Genomic DNA, 20,474 nt, shown 5'->3' with positions numbered 1-20,474 from the left:
ACTCTTGTGAAATTTCTATTTATTGCCATGGCCTAGTAATTTTAAGGGATCTGTACACGCAAAAGAAAGTAATCATGAAGAATACTTTCAAAAAGCAAATTTTTAAAGTAGCAATAAATGAAAGCTTCATACATTTGGATTATACGAATACATATTTTATATTGAGAAAAGGTGATTTTTAGAGTTACGTATATAAATGTGAATCAACAGCACACAATCTGTACCTTTATAAAATTATTTTATATACCTCCTAGGTTGAATGGTGTTTATAAGCACATAAAAGCAAAAATTAAATAATAACAATTAAATTATAAAAAAATCCCTACATTCAGTCATTGATTCTACTTTCGATTACTCAGGATCGACTTCAAAAGAATTTGTGCTTTAGACTGCATCTGAAGAGTTTAGCAAAAATATTGTAAATATAAATGTGGTCACATGGACTAGAGTTTCTATAATAGATTTTATAGAATTTCCATGTATCACCATCTCTTTAGTTCTATTTTCTTTCAATTCTTCTAGGATTGTGTTTTTTAAACATGTAACTTTATAGAATTTAAGTTATTCATCTTTAAGTTATAACTGGAAGAAAAACACAAAGTGATTCAAAATTGTTAAGAATTCTCTAAGATACATCTTTCTACACTTAGCTGGGTTTATGTCCTGATATTCCCATTGCAAGTTAAAAATATCATTAAGTTGAAAATGCATTTAATACACCTAACCTATGAACACCATAGCTTAGCCTACCCTTACTTAAATTTTCTTAGAGCACTAACATTAGCCTATGATTAGGCAAAATCATCTCACACAAAGCCCACTAGATAATAAAGTGTTGAATATATCATGTAATTCATTAACTTCTGTACTGAAAATGAAAAACAGAATGGCTGTACGGGTACAGAATGGTTGTAAGTGTGTGGGTTGTTTACCTTATGATTGTGTGGGTGACTTGGAGCTGAAGCTTGCTGCCACTGCCCAGCATCATGAGAGAATATTGTACTCATGGTGCTAGCCTGGGAAAAGATCCAAGTTCAAAATTCAAGTATAGTTCCTACTGAATTTGTATCATTTTCACACCATCATAAAGTCAAAAAATTATAATTCACATCATCATAAGTTGAGTACTGTTCGTACTATGAAATATTTATTACAAAATAGAATTGAGATAAAATTTCAATTACATGTGTTTTTATTTATGAAAATGAAATAAAATTATTTGTTTGGTCCCCTGAATACTACCTCCTACCACCAAGTACCATTGATTGGTTAGTACAGCAATTAATTGTTTTGATTTTAACACTTTCAGTACCTTAGTTTAAACTCATCCAACTCATAGTATTCATAAATGTCAATTGAGGAAATATATATTATTTAGAATGATAGACTAGAAAGAGGCTCTTTTGCTGTATTTCTCCAAATTAGGCAAAGCTCACTTGAATAACAATTTGTAACTGAAATAATTACATTACACTTACCATCTATATTCTCTGGACCTTCCACGTAGGGCTCAACAATAAGGTCTGAGTTTCAATAGAAAAGAGATGAGGGACACCTGGGTGGTACAGTCGTTTGAGCGTCTCACTCTTAGTTTCAGCTCAGGTCATGATCTCAGGGTCCTGAGATCCAGCCCCAGGTCAGGTTCTGTGCTCTGTAGAGAGTCTGCTTGAGAATTTTCTCTCTCTCCCTCTGCTTGCCCCTGCCCCTCCCCCCAATCTCTCAAATAAATAAATAAATCTTTAAAAAAAGAGATGAATTTGATGAGATTGATTAGAACTTATAAATTGAGATGAATAATATTGAATAATAAAAGTCACCATTAATTGCATTAAGCCATCAGTCTTCATGATAATACATTTAGTGTGTCTGATATCTAATAATCTTGTCAGCTAATAAATCACTTGGGATCAAGTGTTCAGACAAGAGTGAAATGTAAAACTAAATGCAAATTTTATCAGCTACTACTTATTTCAAATTTCCTGATCATTTTTGTAAAGGGATTTTTAATCTGCTGTAAGATATTCATTGTCCTCTTTTGACTCCTGAAAAGTTATAGTTTCAGAAAGAATTACTTTACAGTTCAGGGTGTTTTTAACACTCCAGTGAAAGCACAAGGCTGTAGATAGTCCAAAGACATTTAGCCATCTGGCGTGGAAAGATAACTCTATTTCCTTTAGGTTATTGCTTTGAAACCAAATCTAACTTAATGCTTCTTAACTTTTATAAGTAAGCTAACAACTTAGGGATCATTTTACCAAATTGATTGTGAATGTGGGATGCAATGGAAAGTTTTGAGTGACTGATTTCCATGATACATCATGCAATCCGGAGAATGGAGTTGGTATCTTTAAATTGTTCAATGAAGGAGTTAAAGTAGATGTCCTAACTAAAGAAGTCAGAGAAGAACGTGCTTAGTGTTATTTGTGACCAATGGATAAGGAAAACCTAACATATTTTCCACTCCCTTCTATCTGGATGGGAACATGAATGTTCAAAAATTTAGTTCCTCCTACTTCCTTGGGGTACTAGAGTTATAAATTCATTATTCTTTCTGGTGTCTTCTGCTGCTTCTTCACCACCATTTTTCTCTTCAGCATATAAATATGATTAAATCCTTCTAATCTTTACAATTTTCACTATGAATGTCCCTCTATGTTTTGTCCCATTTTTTTCCTCCATTGAAAATTAAGCTGCTAGAAAAGTTAGTGTTAAGTTCAGTTCCTCCACGTTCTTACCTTTGATTCATTCTTGAAATGACTGATTTCTTATTTTGGCTGCTAATATTTCAGAAAACTCTTTTTTTTCACCAGTTAGCTACTAGTTCTATAAAACATACATGCGCGCGCGCGCGCACACACACACACACACACACACACACACTTTCCCTGCAGCTATAAAGTCTTTGTTGATCAGGCCTGTCTATCCTTCTAGCCTTATTCTCCTTGTGCTCATTATCCATATATCTTCCATTGCCCACTCCTTTCCATTCCTCTAACATATCATAGCTCATATTTATATATTTTAACATGTTATTTTTCCTTTGACTAAATATAGCACTCCCCTTTTCTCATGCAGCTAATTTCTACATTTCCTTCAAAACCTCTTATCATTTAAAAGTCTTTTCTTAATGTCTAATCAGATTTAATGGCACCTTTATGGTCCTATATTCTTGTATACACAGATATATCATAGAATTCAACAACAGTATCTTAGCTGTTTATTTACTTTTTTATTTAAGTAAGTACAGGTATCACATTTTATTTGACTTTGTGTTTTTGGAGCCTAGCACAGATCTTGTAATATAGTAGGTATTAAATAAATGGGCCTTTTATCCCTATGTCTAAAGAATAGACTGGTGGTGAACAGAAAGGTTTCTTGCTTAGGAATCTGAAAAGTTCAAAGTGCTATTTATGGGAAAGGAAAAATATTTGGAAAAAATATAATGAATTTGGTTTGAGCTATGCTTGAGGTGCCTGATGAATGCCCAGTTATGTATTCAGCAGGTGGGTTACCCAGAGAAATTACATCCAAGGAGAAGTAGGACGATGTAGGATGGTGTCATGGAAAAAATATGATACAATTTTGAGAAGAAAAAGGTCTAAAATGGTGAAAAGAAAGCCTAGAATACCTAGTATCATAGAAACCAAGTAGACAAAGCTAGATTCAGGGGAAAAAATGGGAGTTACCCGAAAAGATAGTAGTATAATAATGGGCTTAAAAACTCCCCCAGATTTCTCCCCTGCTACCTTTCTGAAACTGGCTGAAATGACCAAAAGAGACAAATTTTATAGTATTTTACTGGACCTGAGGTCTCACCTGAGACTATTTAAAGGTGTATTTTTGTCTCCTCATTCATTACTCTGTTTCTCATATATCTGTTTGCATAAAAATGGAGTGAAGGGTGGGAAGGCTGACAAGCTGAAGACTATGCGCCCATCGACTAGACAACTAGTTTTGCAGACTGTGCTCTTGAGTACTCCCTTCCAGGCACTGCACTGAGAGCAGGGAATGTAGAACTTAGTGTAAAAGACATGATCTCTGCTGGTAAGGCATTGGGAAGGAGGCTTGAGAAAGCAAATAACTAAACAGATTAATAGCACTCCTGGAACCATGTGAATTTCTTGAGTTAACAAAATTGATAATAGTCCTTACCTCACAAGACAGCTTTACTAAGCTTTTTTACAGGAAGGATAAAGATGTATCTGAGAAGGAACTTATCATTATGATGAAATGAATCTGATCCAGCATATTTTCCTCTCATCAAGACAAGAGGGAAGTGCTGACCTCAGAATTCATCCCAACCCACCAACTCAATGCTATGGAAGGCGTTTGGAGTAAAATGACAGACTGTATGTGGGTTGATACCACCAGAAAGCTTTAACACATGGGGGCAGGCAGTTTTGCCCATCATGGGACTCACACGGTTCACATAACACAAAAGGAAACTCACCTCATGGAAACATCTTTGCCTCATGGAATCAACAGATCTTTACCATGAGGTCCAACTGAGACACTTACATTTAGCAAAAACCCCACTATGGTGATGGGTTTCCAGATCTAAAATGCTAGAAGTGGCAACAGTAAAAGTTATGCTGGCAGCAGGTCTCTAGAATTTTTCTTGGCAGCGAAGTGATTATGGCAAATGAGATTAACAATGTGTGTCATGAGTGTGTATGTACGTGTGTGTGTGTGTGTGTGTGTGTTTGCGTGAGAGAGGAGGGGAGTGTATCGGGGCAAATCCATTAATTATGGAGCTAGCTGAAAGAGCTCAGTATGCATAAAATAAGAGCGTAGGAATTGTATTTTCTAAAGATTAAATGAAGGCAATAAATAAAATCTGTGTAGTTACAAAATACAAATATACTCTTATTTTACATTTGAGAAAGGGCAAGTAAATATATAGCATCGATGAGCAATGCATGTTTTGGTTAGTAATTAACCTGTTGCAAAAAACTTATTGCTTGAATAGAGTCCCAAGTAAAAATGAAAACATGAAGCAATTTAAGGCAAATAGTAATATAGTCTACATTACAGAAAATGAGTTTCAGTTCTCAAGTAATCAATAGGTACTGAGTTAGGAGAAAGTTGAATAAATAAACAGTTGTGCACCTCCTTAAGTAATGTCAATGTAATGTGGAGAGAAAAACCTTAGAACATAAAGTCATCTATTTTAGCAAAATGATAGAGGATAATTCCAGATTTTAATGGAACTTCAATTCATTCATCATCACAAAATGGGGAAGTCTTGAGTGCTTCTTACTTTGAGAAAAAAATCAGTAATGCCAATCATTTAGCAGAAATTGCAAGTAATTTATGCAGTATATGTGAAATTCAGAACAAATTGAACTTAGGCATCAGGATTCAACACACAACTGCCTTTGAGCGAGACTGGTAGAGTATTTTGAGAATTAAGAAGAAATCTGGCAAGTCATATATAACTCACCCAACTGGAAGGAATGTATGCTGGAATTGTGGGTAGAACCTAAATGATATTGAATCCAATATCTAATTGGATGTTGGAAGCCACCTTATACGTCGCAACTGATAATAATCTGAGGCCCAAATTACAAATGTAGGAAAAATACTAGTATCATCACATATTTGAGGAACTGCCATGCAGAAGTCTGTCAAAAAAGTGGTAGAGAACAATATTCCTCTTTTTTTTATACAAGATTTTATTTATTTATTTGAGAGAGAGAGAGCCAGCAAGAGGGGAACACAAGCAGGGGGAATGGGAGAGGAAGAAGCAGGCTCCCAGCAGAGGAGCCCGATGCGGGGCTTGATCCCAGGACTCTGGGAGGCACCCCCAAAATCCTTGTTCTAAAACAAAAGTCTCATGTCATTCCTCTGTTCAAATCTCTTTAGAAGTTCCCTGTCACCCACCTGGTAACTGTGTAAGCCCATAGCATGGTCAAGGAGCTTAGCACTTGCCTACCTGTCCAGCTCCATCAGCTGGCATTCCTCTCTATTCCAGCCACTCCCTCCCCCTTTATTCTCCAACAGGACTTGGAATGCCCTGAATATGTCTGACTTTCTCAGCCTCCATACCCTCATGCTCTCCTTCATTCTTTGCCTCCCTATCTATCTGGAAAACTTCTTTTCCTCCTTTGAGAAGCCTTTCTACATTTCTCCAGGCATACTTAGGTGCACCTTCTTTTATTCTACTGGTTCATGTTATCCCCATTTCTGTTACAGTCCTAACTTCATTTCCAGCCACCCAGGTGCCCCGAGACCAATATTCCTGGAGACACTTCCATACTTGTCTTACAGTAAAAAAATACATGCAGACTCACTAAATCAAAAACAAAACACAACATTTAGCTTATATGCCTTTGCACTCTTGTAGTCAGTTATTTCTCAGTCAGGGGAGTCACCTGGAGATCAGAGTGGATCCCTGCTGTGAAGAGAAAGGGTGCTTTCAAAACTTGCTAGAGTGGTATATTGTACATGGCAGTACTGTGGTGTCAGATTATTATGCAGAAAGTCACAACAGAAATGAACACAGTTCTAGCTTTTACGACCTCCATCAACAACTGAGACTAAATATAAGATTATATCTTCTGGAGGTGCCTGGGTGACTCAATTGGTTAAGTGTCTGACTCTTAATTTTGGCTCAGGTCATGGCCTCAGGTTTGTGAGATTGAGCCCCTCATTGGGCTCTGCCCTGGGTGTGGAGCCTGCTTAGGATTCTCTCTTTCCCTCATCTCTTCCTCTCCCCTCCTTAAAAATTATATTTACTGGCCATCATAATTATATTATAGGGGCTTAAGCAAAATGTTGTCCAAGTAAACATGGAGTAGACCCATCTAAACTTCCCTCACATTATTTGGGCAAAATTTGAAGACCAGATTAGAGTTATCTTGATTCATAATTACCTAACAGGACAAAAAATGAGTTCTGAAACATTTTGCAATAACAAGCATTTAAATATAGCATATAAAAATAATTAAAAATGAGCATATTTAAAGAGGTGATTTCACAAAGTAATGAATAAAAATGGTAAACAATTACTTTGCATTCTTAAGAAAATACTTACAAAACAAGATACACATGCACATACGCACATACACACACACACACACACACACACACACACACACAAAGCAATAACAAAATCACAAGTCAGCTGAGGAGAGAAGGTCACAGAAAGAACTAAGAAAAAACCAGAACATCCAAATGTAGAATTTACGGTAAGATTAGTATCACCTCTTTGGAAAACAAAATCAGGGCTTCATGCCAAAGTTCAAAAATAAAATCTAATTTTAGAGAAGAGGAAAAAGAGGTAAAAAATTGGGGAGACACTGATAGCTATGGAGGATAGGTGACAGATCTAATGAATAGATTTCCTGGAAGAAGAAAACTAAATGAATTGAATGGAGAATTCTGCTTGTTGTAGATATAAATAAACGATGAGGGGCACCTGGATGGCTCAGTTTGTTGAGTGTCTGACTCTTGATTTTGGCTCAGGTCATGATCTCGGGGTCCTGGGACTGAGCCTTGGGTTGGGCTCCAAGCTCGGTGGAGAGTCTGCTTGAGGATTCTCTCCCTCTCCTTCTGCCCCTCCCCCTGCTCTCTCTCTCTGTAAAATAAATGAATAAATCTTAAAAAAATAAAATAAATGGATGATAGGTAAATGATAGAGACTAATCTACTTCTATTAGGCATAAATATGCATATAATACATATGCATATTTTATATATGTATATATCTATTGATCTATGTATCTAAAATTCAGAAGGATTGGCATAAAAATATTCAAAAAACAAATGACTGAATTTGTTTTAGAACTGAATAAAATTGTTACATTACATGTAGAGCAGGATAAGTAAAATAAATACACACCTAAATAGATTATGGTGAATTTGTAGCATCAATGAGAAAGTGAAAAATTAAAAGCTTCCAGAGAGAGAAGATTTTCTACAGTGGAAAAGCAATAAGACTGACAGCAAAATTTTCATCAGTAGCAATAAATGCCAGTAATATTTTCAACCTTCTAAGACTCCATTACTGTCAACCTAATATTCTATTCCTAGAATAAAACAAGAGTTATCAAGATTGACAATGAAATTAAGTAATTTCAGACATTAAGGACTAACAGAGTATGCCACTCACAGTAACTGCTTGAAAGACAAACTGTAGCCTAAAAGAAGTATGATATAGAGTTATAAACAAGGTCAGATAAGTTACAAAATATACTGACCTTTAACTCTTAACTATAAAAATAATGCTTTTTTCATTTAAAATTTGTCAGAATGAAAAATCAATGCATAAATTAAAAATTTGGGAACAAAATTATACAATTAAGTAAAACAGGAAAATAAATTAATATAAGATTATTTTAAAAACAGCAGAGAACTTGATTTTTTAAATTTAGAATCTGATTTTTTTGAAGAATATAATAATATAAACCTCAGTATCTCTATCTCAGGGGGGAAATAAAATACCAGATGCATGTGTTCTTACTCATAATTTTTTTTAAAAAAGTTTATGCTGATTTTTAAAAGGCACAGGGATTAAAGATGACCACACGTTTGCCAGTCTGGAGGTGACTTACTGTTCCTTTGAAAGAATAGTGTGAATGGAAGGTGGGATGAGAGGAGAGAGGCAGCAGGAGCTTCTTCTAAGACTGACTGAGTAGGGAGACAGAAAGGTTAACTGATTTGAGATGGAGTCCCTTTTGGCTGACCTCCCTTGAAAGACCTAAATCTCTGAAAACCTCCATAGAAACTAGCCATAGCCCAGTGTTCTAGAAAAATCAGTCCTAGTCAACAGTCATGTTTGGACCCAACATCTATGCTACCAGGATGGAGTCTGGTGCTTCCCCAAACACAAGCACAAATTAGAAAATGTTCTCACTGCTTTACCTTGCCACCAATGGAAAGTGGAAACCTCAGACAATGACTTCTGATAGGCCTGATGGTGAGGCTGTTCTTCACACCTAACATGAAACCTGAGATGGTACAACAGGGCTAAAGCAGACATTTTCCCCATCTCATATTGTTTTGTGCCCTGTACTCAATTTCACCAGGGAAAGAGCCAGTATTTCCTTAGCTGAGCACTTTGAAAGCCAAATAGCCAGGGGTAGGAGGTTTCAAGCCCAGAGTCTGATATCCAGTCCTGCTTGCCAGACTTCTGTGCACTGCAATAGAAGGATGCTCTGTGCATCCTATTGCTTCTGTTTCTAAAGTTTTCTCACTTAATATTATTGCTATAGGAATTTTGTATAAAAAATTAGAATATGTTGCTACAAAAAAGGAGTAACCAAATCACAGGAAAGTGTTTAGTTCCTTTGGTAGGTTCACTCGTAAAATTTCTCTGCCCAGTATTCCCTCCATTCCTCTCCCTATTTCTATTTAATATTTACTATATAACAACATATAAGTTGAATAATATAGGATGGATGGTATGACTGAAAACTTGAATAACATTGTTTTAAATAAAATAATGATTTATTTTTCTTTTTCAAGAGATATCCAGAAATAGGTAGCCAATGGATAGTATGGCAGTTCCACAGGCCACCAAGATTCCAAGCTCTTTCTCTTTTGGTTGTACATCCCTGCTTAGCATGTTTTCTCCATCCCCTGCATGGACTCATTAGTGCAGGCCATCCATCACACAAGATGTCACCACCATGTCCAAGTTCAGAAGGAGGAAACAGAGGGCAAAAGGGTATACCTATCAGCTGAGTTAGCTCCCTTAAAGAGGTGTTTTGAAAACCTCTCCAAACTATTTCTTTTTTTTTTTTTTTAAAGATTTTATTTATTTATTTGACAGAGATAGAGACAGCCAGCGAGAGAGGGAACACAAGTACGGGGAGTGGGAGAGGAAGAAGCAGGCTCCCAGCAGAGGAGCCCGATGTGGGGCTCAATCCCATAACGCCGGGATCACGCCCTGAGCCGAAGGCAGACGCTTAACCGCTGTGCCACCCAGGCGCCCCTCTCCAAACTATTTCTATTCATACTGCCTCAGCCACCCCCTTGCAAGGCATTCTAGGAAATGTAGTTTTTTTTCTGGGATCATAATGACCCTAATAGAGGAGCTGTGTTTAAGGCAGAAGGGATGATTTTTATGCAACTAGGCACCATCAACAAAGGTTTGCTATAGTGCTTTACTTTTAAGATATTGATATTCACTTGATTTAAAATCTATTATTTAGGGGCACCTAGGTGGCTCTGTTGTTTAGGTGTCTGACTCTTGGTTTCAGCTCAGGTCGTGATCTCAGGGTCATGAGATCAAGCCCTATGTGGGGCTCCTCACTCAGCATGGAGTCTGCTTGAGATTCTTTCCCCCTCACTCTCTTTCCCCTTCTGCTCTTCCCCTCACTCACACTCTCTCTCTAAAATAAAATAAAACAAAGTATATTATTAATTAAGAGGTAAAAGGTGATTAAAATACTTATATTGAGATAAAAAGGAATGAGAGAATGCTTATAATATAAATTAAATCAACATATATTATTATGATAAGTCAATAAGCAACTACTGAGAAGTCAGTTTTGACCATTGACAGTAAATCGATTTTAAAGGCATAAAATGGAAATGTCAAGACACAGTATAAGCAATTATTTCTTGTTATGAAATAAACCAAAAGAATTAAAAGCATATATAGTTAAGTGAAGGAAACAACTGACTCTGGGGACGAAGCCTAGCTTTGGGGAAACATAGACAGGGAGCATTAGTTTTCTTTATAAACCCAATTTTATAGGTACTATGTTTAATGTTTTATAGTGTACTGTTTTTGTTTTCTGGTATTTTTTTTTTTAAATCATGTTCAGGTATTACTTTCCTAAAATTCATTTTGTAAAGCCAAAGAATCTTGTCTCAAAGCACATGTACTTTATACTTCTCAGACATTCATTTACAGTATATTAGAACTAATAAGGGAAGATAAAAATTATTAAGTATTTGTGTCTGACCTTAAAAACACTAAAATTTAGTATGGAAGCTAAGACACGCATGCAAATATATGTAATACAAAGTAGAAATGGAAAAGTACTCAAAAATGCAAACAGGCATTTAGGAGAGGAAGACATTCTCTATTATTGAATATATCATAGAAGGCAGATGGATTTATTTTTCCATAATAATCATTTCACAACACGTTGTTTTCATTGGTTTTACATGCTTCCTTAGGTTATAATCGGAAATTCGCGCAGTGATTTTACAAACTTAACAGGCAAATTAGAATGGTAGTTTCGGAAGCAATAGAAACTAACCTACCTGGAGCCAAGATATTTGGTCATCAGGTATTCACCTACAAAAAAAGAAAGAGCTTAAGTATTAACTCGAACATCACAAGATGCACGCTGGACAGACCACTGCGTTTGGAGACAGCAGAAGTCCCACCAGACCATTAAGGTGAGCTACATGAATTATGAGAGCGTCAGCACAAGCAAGCTTGGCTGTGGAAGCACTGACACATTTCGATACAATAAAATAACTGATACTCACAATAGAATCCTTAACACAAAAACAAGCGTTAAAGTCAGTTTCGTTTACTAAAAACATAGTTTTTTCTTTAAAATTCTGCTTACATCTGTTAAAAAATAAAGTGAGGCGTATTAAATATTTTAATGGCTTATTTAAGCAAAAATGGATTCCAGTCAAACAGCGCCAAATAGTAAATGGTGTGAAGAGATCACTCACAGGTGCCTTCTAGAGGCTTTTATAGAGAAAAGGTGGAAGCCAAGGACGGAAATTACTGACTGGCTACAACTTAAGGCCTACCTGGCCGTGATTGGTTGTTCTTGTGCGTCAGTTTCCTAACCTTGAAGCGTTGTTGGTTTGCCTGAGCAAGTCGCGGCTTCAAAGACGACAGCAGGCGGAAGGAGAGCGGCTACACGCCCTCACACTTTACGGCATCAGTCCGGTTACGGCACTGTTGTATTAGTTCACACTCCCAGGAAAGTCGGAGATGATCGGTCTTCTCAGTGGCTCTCTACCAGCAAGTTCCCAGCTGTTTGGAGTACCCTCACCTAGATCTACTGGCCAAAGTGAGTGGAAAGTTTTCTTTTCTTTTTTTCTTTTGTGTTGTTTGTCCTTTGACGTAGGCTGGCGTAAATTTTCGTCACGAACACGTAGGACTTTGCTGTTTAATTGGAGTGGAGGATACGGTTTTTGAAAGCTGGTTGTTGGCCTCGTTGATGTTTCTTTAAAAAAGTCTGTGGTGATTAATTCAACACTTAGTGTGCCGTAGAAGGAAATAGCCCAGGAAGTGGGGCTTTAAAAATGGAAAGGATGCTAGTGGTCTTTAAGGAAATTACTGAATAAGTATGCTTTGTGAAGTAGTATATGTTCTCCGAGAGCCTGAGTGTGAAAACAGCATAGTTTCCATTTTGTTATTTCTGTGCTTAGCTGAGATTTCAACTGCCCCAGTTAATGTACTTAGTAATTTACTGTGTGGTAAGTGGTTTTATCTCAAAGATTACATAGAAAATAAGAGAAAAGAAAGGGGCAGAGTTCTTGAAGGAATGTTTAAACTGTTTTTCCTCCCTACCATGCCTAGCTCTATATGGTACAGTAGTAAAGTAAAATGGATATGGGGCCCAAAGAGGGGAATATTATCTTTATTTAGATTTTTTTGTCCTTTGCTCTTGATAAGGGGAAGTCTGAGTGTGAACCTCTCCTGAGTAGTCAGAGGGAGGTTCCCCCTGTGGGATTGTAGGTAGAAGTTGGATATGAATTTATTCTCTTTTGTTTTGGCTTGCTCAAGTTATTTTTCTCATACTGGAATAAGCCTTATGTTGTGATCTGGTAAATATGCGCCGTGTTCATTAATTCCAGCTGTGGAGTCCTCCCCCTAGGTAGCAGTCTCACGCTCTCATCAGTAATTTTTGGCTTATTCTCTATTATCTTTTATGTTTTTTGAGCCTCTGCTTAGACAGATGAAGTATTCCCTGGCCATTGTCTTGGCTTCTAAATCCTACGTAGTATTTTAGTTAATAGCTTGCTCTTTCTTTCTTTCTTTCCTTTAATACTATTCTTAATTACTACCTAACACCGTTTACATCTTTTATGTTTTGATGCAGATATGGTATAATGATACAGAATTTTGGATAGAATGGGGGAGAGAAAGGTAGAGAGCCTTGCAAATCTCCAAAGCCTTCTCTATTACAGTGTCTTTTTAGGGAATTAGCATATGTGCCAAATATGTTGTTCCTTGGAATTAGTCTGGACAGGTTCATTTGTTTGTGTGTATGAACAGAATCCCTAGTAGGCTATTTGCTTAAGGCTGTGGAACCTGGGCAAAATTTTCAGATCCACATTGCCCTTTAGATGAAAAAATAATTTTCTTTTTTCTGGTTTTGAGATACACCTTCTGATCTTAATATTTTTTTAATATTAAAATATTAAAAAATATTTTTTAGATGGGAAAAAAATCCTTCTGAAACACAATAAGCTGCTTCAAGAGCTTTTGGGGCCAAGAAAATGAAATATTATAAAACGTGATCAAAACTGATAAGAGCAAGGTGGTCTTTTAAAGTGATTATTATTTTTATTTATTTTTTGTTTTGCATTACAATATCTTACATTGAGGTCATGAAACAGTCTATATTAGCTACCTGAAAGTGATATAAAACTGGAAAGATGATGAAATATACAAAGTCTTAAGTCATCTTGGGCAAACAAAATTTAAGTTTTAATACAGCTAGCCTTGCATCATGTTTTATTGGTGATAAGTATATACATAGATATATCACTTTTCTTCTCATGAAACCACTGTGTTTAGTAACATTAACCTCTGTCAGAGCAGAGTTGTACAAGTAGTACACACATATTTCATTCACTGGCCAGTGATTGTTTTTAAAGGTATTATAAAAAATCTTGTATTTGCAAAAAGCTATCCTAAAATAGCCTTACTCCAGAGTTCTGGTGGAGAAGAAAATTCAGAGGCCTCTCTCACAGGTCTCTGAAGGGTTAGTGAAGGGTCTCTGTGGAGCTGAAAGCATAAAAGAAGCTAAAAATTAGAATAGACAGGAGAATGTGGTAGCTCTACAGCTTATGGTATTTATTTAATCAGAAACTAATGCCAAGAATACCAAGGCAGTGTTTACTTTGATGGAAAAAAATAAGACACATTATCTTTGGGAAGGTTCTAAAATATCAATGTCTTGTTATACTAATTCTTAATTGTTACATTGATTCTTGCTACAATAAACACATCTGCGGATAATTCTGTTCGGAAATAAATAAAAATTGAAATTTTTTTCCATGTATGGAACCAATATGTTTTCCCTTTCCTATTGTCTATTTGATGTCAGCCTCAATAATCAGTGTCTGCTCTGTGTGTGTGTGTTTAGTTTTGGTTTGACAGATTTATATACTCAGGTCCTTAATGGCTATGGTATGTAAGAGAGGGTGTGAATAGGTGTTAAATCTCCCTGAGTTAAGTTCTGGAAGTGCAAGCAATAAAGTTTTCTAGAATAAAACATTCATGTAAGGTATGAAGAAGGCAATAAAACTGGAAAATAAATTGTCCATATGATATAAGTCCATATGTTCCAAGTTTCATAATTTATATTTAACATACTTTAGAAAGGGTAGCCACTGGAGGAGCACAGGACCTTAAGGTAAAAGCAAATGTTATTCAGATGTCCTATGCATAATAGCTTAAAAATAACTGGATATTACTTTGTACTAGGAGTGGTTTCAGGTACTAGAATGGTTTCATAACCTCCAAACTAGGTAGGATGTTACACCTTTTACTTTCTCTGGTCATTCAGTGCTTCTGTGATATAACATGGCTTATACATAGTATTTGATATTTAGTTTTGTTGGACATGACTGCTTCTGATGAGAAATGTTGGGGTATTCATTTTTATCTATCTTGAAAATTTAAGCATTTCAGAGTCTTTTAAACTACATTCACCTAGGGGTGCCTGGGTGGCTCAGTTGGTTAAGCATCTGCTTTCAACTCAGGTCATGATCCCAGGGTCCAGGGATCAAGTCCTGCATCAGGTTCCCTTCTCAGTGGGGAGTCTACTTCTCCCTCTCCTGCTGCCCCTCTCCCTTGCTTGTGCTTTCTCTCTCTCTCTCTTCTCTCTGTCAAATAAATAAATAAAATCTTAAAAAACTTTTTTTTAAGTACATTCACCTATAGGTAACTGAATATTCTCAGATTATTAATTATGACTACACAGAAAGTTTCCAAAGGTATTCCAGTAAGGCCACAAAGCTGAAAGCTCCCCCACTCCTTTTTTTGGAGTGAGCACATCCTTATATCTGTGACACCAACAGCCATCATCATGGCTTAGCTATGTCTCTTTTAATTCTTTTATTTTTGAAAAATAAAAATGCAAAAAAAAAAAAGAAAAATTAAAATGTACGCATAAAAATAAGGTCAAATGTCATGTCAGTCCAGTTAGTGTGTGTGTGTGTGTGTGTGTGTGTGTGTGTGCATGTGCACACACACACCTGCATAGCCCAAAGATTTTTACAGAATATTTATAGCAGCTTTATTTATATTAGCTTCAAACTGGAAGCAGTTCAGGTGTCCCCTAATAAGAGAATAAACTAAAAATTGGATAAATTTATACAATGGAGTTCTACTCAGTAAAAAGGAACAAATTATAGATTAAAGAGTGAAAGCATCTTATACAAATGTACATTATGTATGATTCTGTGTATATGAAGGTCTAGAATTGGCAGAATTTTTCTAAGGTGAGAAAAAAAACAACGGTGCTTGTTTCTGGGGTCTCTGGATACAGAATGGATGGAAAAATGAAGGAAGTTTGGGGTCCAGGGCCTTGGGGCTTACATCTTGAGAGTTTTGGAGGGTTACGTATCTGTGCACTTGTCAAAATTCAGTGAATAGTCACCCAAAGTTTCTGCATTTCATTATATATACGTTTAAACTTCAAAGAAAATGAACTTGCAAACAAATGCTAAATTCTAGCAAATGATATGCAAGATGAAGTATTTAGGGAAAATCTGCTATTGCCTGAAATTTACTTTGAATGCAACAGAAAATAAGATTGATAGATGGATGAATAGAAGAGTGGATCATTATGTTATTAAGTAAGCATAGTAAAATGTTTAAATATAGAAATTAGTTGATAATGAGTATATTGATGCTCACTGAAAAATTATTTTAACTTTTTCCTATTTGCAAATTTTCACAATTAAATACTGGAAAAAAGCTTATCTTTTTTGTTTGCTTTTACTTTACTATAGCACTGAACAAAATAGCTGGTACTTAGTGAGTGCCCAATCAAGTATTTGAAAGAAAGAAATAATAAATGGATACATCAATTAAGAATGGAAATTATGAACATGAAGCCCCAGTAAAATATTCAGTTGTCAAGGCTATTTTCATGGTGTTTTACTAATCATCTCCATGACCCCAACTAAAACTGGACTCTATTTTTCACTTCCTTCCCTGGACAAATGGTGCCGTCCTACCATTGCCAAACAGCTGACATAATTCCAAGAGAATCACATTCTTTCTTAACCACAGAGGATCAACAGGTCTTTTAGATGGCCTCTAGGATTGAGGAAGAAGGGAGGCAGATGAAGGAGTAACAGAAAGAGGTTATTGTTTTGGGGGCGCCTGGGTGGCTCAGTCGTTAAGCGGCTGCCTTCGGCTCAGGGTGTGATCCCAGCATTCTGGGATCGAGCCCCACATCAGGCTCCTCTGCTAGGATCCTGCCTCTTCCTCTCCCACTCCCCCTGCTTGTGTCCCCTCTCTCGCTGTCTGTCTCTCTGTCAAATAAATAAATAAAATCTTTAAAAAAAAAAAAAAAGAAAGAGGTTATTGTTTTGACCATATTTTCAGAAATGCTATAATCTTAGATGGATTTAGTAATTTGAAGTTTTTTATTGTTGTTTTAAAGTTTAATATTCCTTAGTTAATGGCTAGTCGTTCAGATTTGTCTCCTCTCTCTTCTTCTGTCCAAGATGGAGCATGGATTTAAGAAGGAGGGGTATAGTTACGAGATCTCATGGTGATAGGATGATGTGACTGTGGTAATCCAGTTTTGTGTAGGAAAAGCTGGTCTGGGAAGCTCCTTGAATTGCTGACTCTGATACAGTATTTGTCTTCTCTGAATATCCTGATTGCTAAAATCCATGTCTTTGTTGAATTGTGATCTTTTCTCCTACTTGGTCATCTTACCATCTTCCTTTGACGATGTCTATTAATTTCTTAGGGCAGCAAAAACAAATTACCATAAGCCTGGTAGCTTAAAGCAACAAGAATTTATTTATTCTCTCACAGATTTGGAGGCTAGAAGTCAGAACTCAAGGTGCTGGCGGGTTTGAGTGTTTTTAGAGCTCTGAGGCAAAAATTGTCCCTCTTTCCTAGCTTCTGGTGGTTGTCAGTAATCCTTGGCATTCCTTGGTTTTGTAGATGGATCACTCTAGTATGCCTCTCTGTTACATGGCTTTCTCCTCTATATGTCTCTTTGTCTTTTCACATGGCTTCTTATAAAAACACCAGTCATTGGATTTAGGGCCCACCCTGATCTATTTATCTTAACTAATTACATGTGGAAACATCCAATTTCCAAATAAGGTCACATTCTAAAATTCAGAGTGGACATACATTTTTGGAGGACACTGTTCAACCCACTACAAGATCTCAATGTGATTCTTGCTAGCTTTTTTTGAATCCCTGAAATCTGGTTTTAATTCTTAGACCTGGTATAGGGAACCTACCTTGTAGCCCTCAGGCTCAGGCCACTTTTCCCTGTGGAAGTAACCACATTTGACATACTCCTCAAATAGATTTGAGCTGATATTTGTGTCCCTCTCCATTAGAAATGCAGGATATTCTGTTCTTTATTCTTATAAATCGCAAATAATAAAGTGCTGTTAATGCAGGGACTATACTTTGCGAATCACTGCTCTAGACTTAGCTAGATATTGGATATTGGTCTGAAAAGATCTGGACATATTTCCCCATACCCCCTCTCAGATGGAAGGTCCAGGTTTTACGTTTTCTACCTTCTCTGCATATGACCCCTTTTATCTTAGCATAACAAGCTTCATTGGCTAGCAGTTCTCAGAGGAAGTGATATCCTAACCATCCTATGGTAGAAAATATGGACTAGTGGCCTAGACTGGCTGTCAATATGTAAAATGGGAGATAAAGAAATTTATAGAATTCTTTCTTCTAGAGAAATCCTCTTCTAGAGAAATTGCTCTTCTAGAGAAATCGATTTAGTATTATTTTTAGTCCAGAAGCTGAATTTTAAGTTTCTTTTTATTTGCTTTCCAGTTATCTAAACAAACTAAATTTCTACACTATTAAAAGACAAGCTGAAGTACATTGAAATTTTAAAGAGTTTATATGAGTAAACATTAATTTGAATCTGGTGGTGCCAAGTTGAAAATATTAGGGGCTCTCCACCAGCAGGAGGTAAAGGAAAGGCTCCCCCCCCCGTTACCCCCTCCTTCCACCTCTTTCCCTCCAGTAACCCTCAGTTTGTTTCCTATGATTAAGAGTCTCTTATGGTTTTCTCCCTCTGTGGTTTCATCTTGTTTTATTTTTTCCTCTCTTCCCCTACGATCCTCTGTTTTGTTTCTTAAAATTCCACATATCAGTGAGATCATATGATAATTGTCTTTCTCTGACTGACTTATTTTGCTTAGCACAATACCCTCTAGTTCCACCCATGTCGTTGCAAATGGCAAGGTTTCATTTTTTTGTGGCTGTGTAATATTCCATTATATACGTATACCACATCTTTTTTATACATCTGCCGATGGACATCTGGGCTCTTTCCATAGTTTGATTATTATGGACATTGCTGCTATAAACATCGGGGTACAGGTTTCGGATCGCCACATTTGTATCTTTAGGGTAAATACCCAGTAGTGCAATGCTGGTCCTAGGGTAGTGCTATTTTCAACTTTTTGAGGAACCTCCATACTATTTTCCAGAGTGGCTGCACCAACCTGCATTCCCACCAACAGTGTAGGAGGGTTCCCCTTTCTCTGCATCATTGCCAACATCTGTTGTTTCTTGACTTGTTAATTTTAGCCATTCTGACTGGTGTGAGGTGGTATCACATTGTGGTTTTGATTTGTATTTCTGGGATGCTGAGTAATGTTGAGCATTTTTCCATGTGTCTCTTGGCCGTTTGGATGTCTTCTTTGCAGAAATGTCTGTTCATGTCTTCTGCCCGTTTCTTGATTAGATTATTTGTTCTTTGGGTGTTGAGTTTGAAAAATTCTTTCTAGATTTTGGATATTAGCCCTTTATTTGATATGTCGTTTGCAAATATCTTCTCCCATTCTGTGGGTTGTCTTTTGGTTTTGTTGACTGTTTCCTTTGCTGTGCAGAATCTTTTTATCTTTATGAAGTCCCAATAGTTCATTTTTTGCCTTTGTTTCCCTTACCTTTGGAGACATGTCTAGCAAGAAGGTGCTGTGGCTGAGGTCGAAGAGGTTGCTGCCTGTGTTCTCCTCTAGAATTTTGATGGATTCCTCTCTCACATTTGGGTCTTTCATCCATTTTGAGTCTATTTTTGCTTATGGTGTAAGGAAATGGTTCAGTTTCATTTTTCTGCATGTGGCTGCCCAATTTTCCCAACACTGTTTGTTGAAGAGACTGTCTTTTTTCCATTGGATATTCTTTCCTGCTTTGTCAAAGATTAGTTGATCATACAGTTGAGGGCCATTTCTGGGTTTTCTATTTTGTTCCATTGACCTGTGTGTCTGTTTTTGTGCCAATACCATGCTGTCTTGATGATTACAGCTTTGTAATAGAGCTTGAAGTCTGAAACTGTGATGCCACCAGTTTTGCCTTTCTTTTTCAACCTAAGGAAAAGGATTTTGTAGAGCAGACCCTGAAGCAAAGCAAGGAAATTATTTGACTGGCTGTAGCTTAAGTGATTGTCTTATTTGGGAAAGCCTAGTTAGCTGTTTGTGATTGCTTATTCTTAAGTTTTGATTTCTTAACCTTAAGGCATTTATGATAATTGACCTTGGTTTAGATTTTTGTTTGCTTATATAGGCTACCAGGGTATTAGAGCCACCTCAATTTAATGGCCTCCTTGTTTAATTACTTTAGTAGCACCTACCCACAAACCAGGGGCAAGTGGAAACCTGAGGCCAGCCTGTTCATGCACATGACAATGCAGAAGGAAAAGTGATTGATAAAAACAAAATGCCATACCTATCACAGATATTCACATTTTTGATTTTTAAATAAATACTTACCAATACCTAATGATAATCTAGGCCATATGTGTGTGATATTTCACATATACTAATTATTTTAATAACATACAACAGATGGCTGTGTCCTACTATCACATATTGTTTTTCAGTACTCCCTAGTTGTCACAGCATTTTTCTTGAATTTTTCTCATTTGCAATTCATAACTTCAAGAATTATAGCACTTATTTTTAGCTGCAAGCATTGAGGCTCAGAGAGGCATAAGGTCATAGAATTATTACAAGGAGAAATCAGAAAAATCTCAGCTTTTATGAAATCTAATTTAGTGCTCTTTACATCTATCCCTAGGGAA

The sequence above is a fragment of the Ursus maritimus genome, unplaced genomic scaffold (assembly GCF_017311325.1).
Source record: "Ursus maritimus isolate PB19 unplaced genomic scaffold, ASM1731132v1 scaffold_11, whole genome shotgun sequence".
NCBI classification, from domain to species: Eukaryota; Metazoa; Chordata; class Mammalia; order Carnivora; family Ursidae; genus Ursus; species Ursus maritimus.
Note: the sequence above shows the minus strand (reverse complement) of the source record.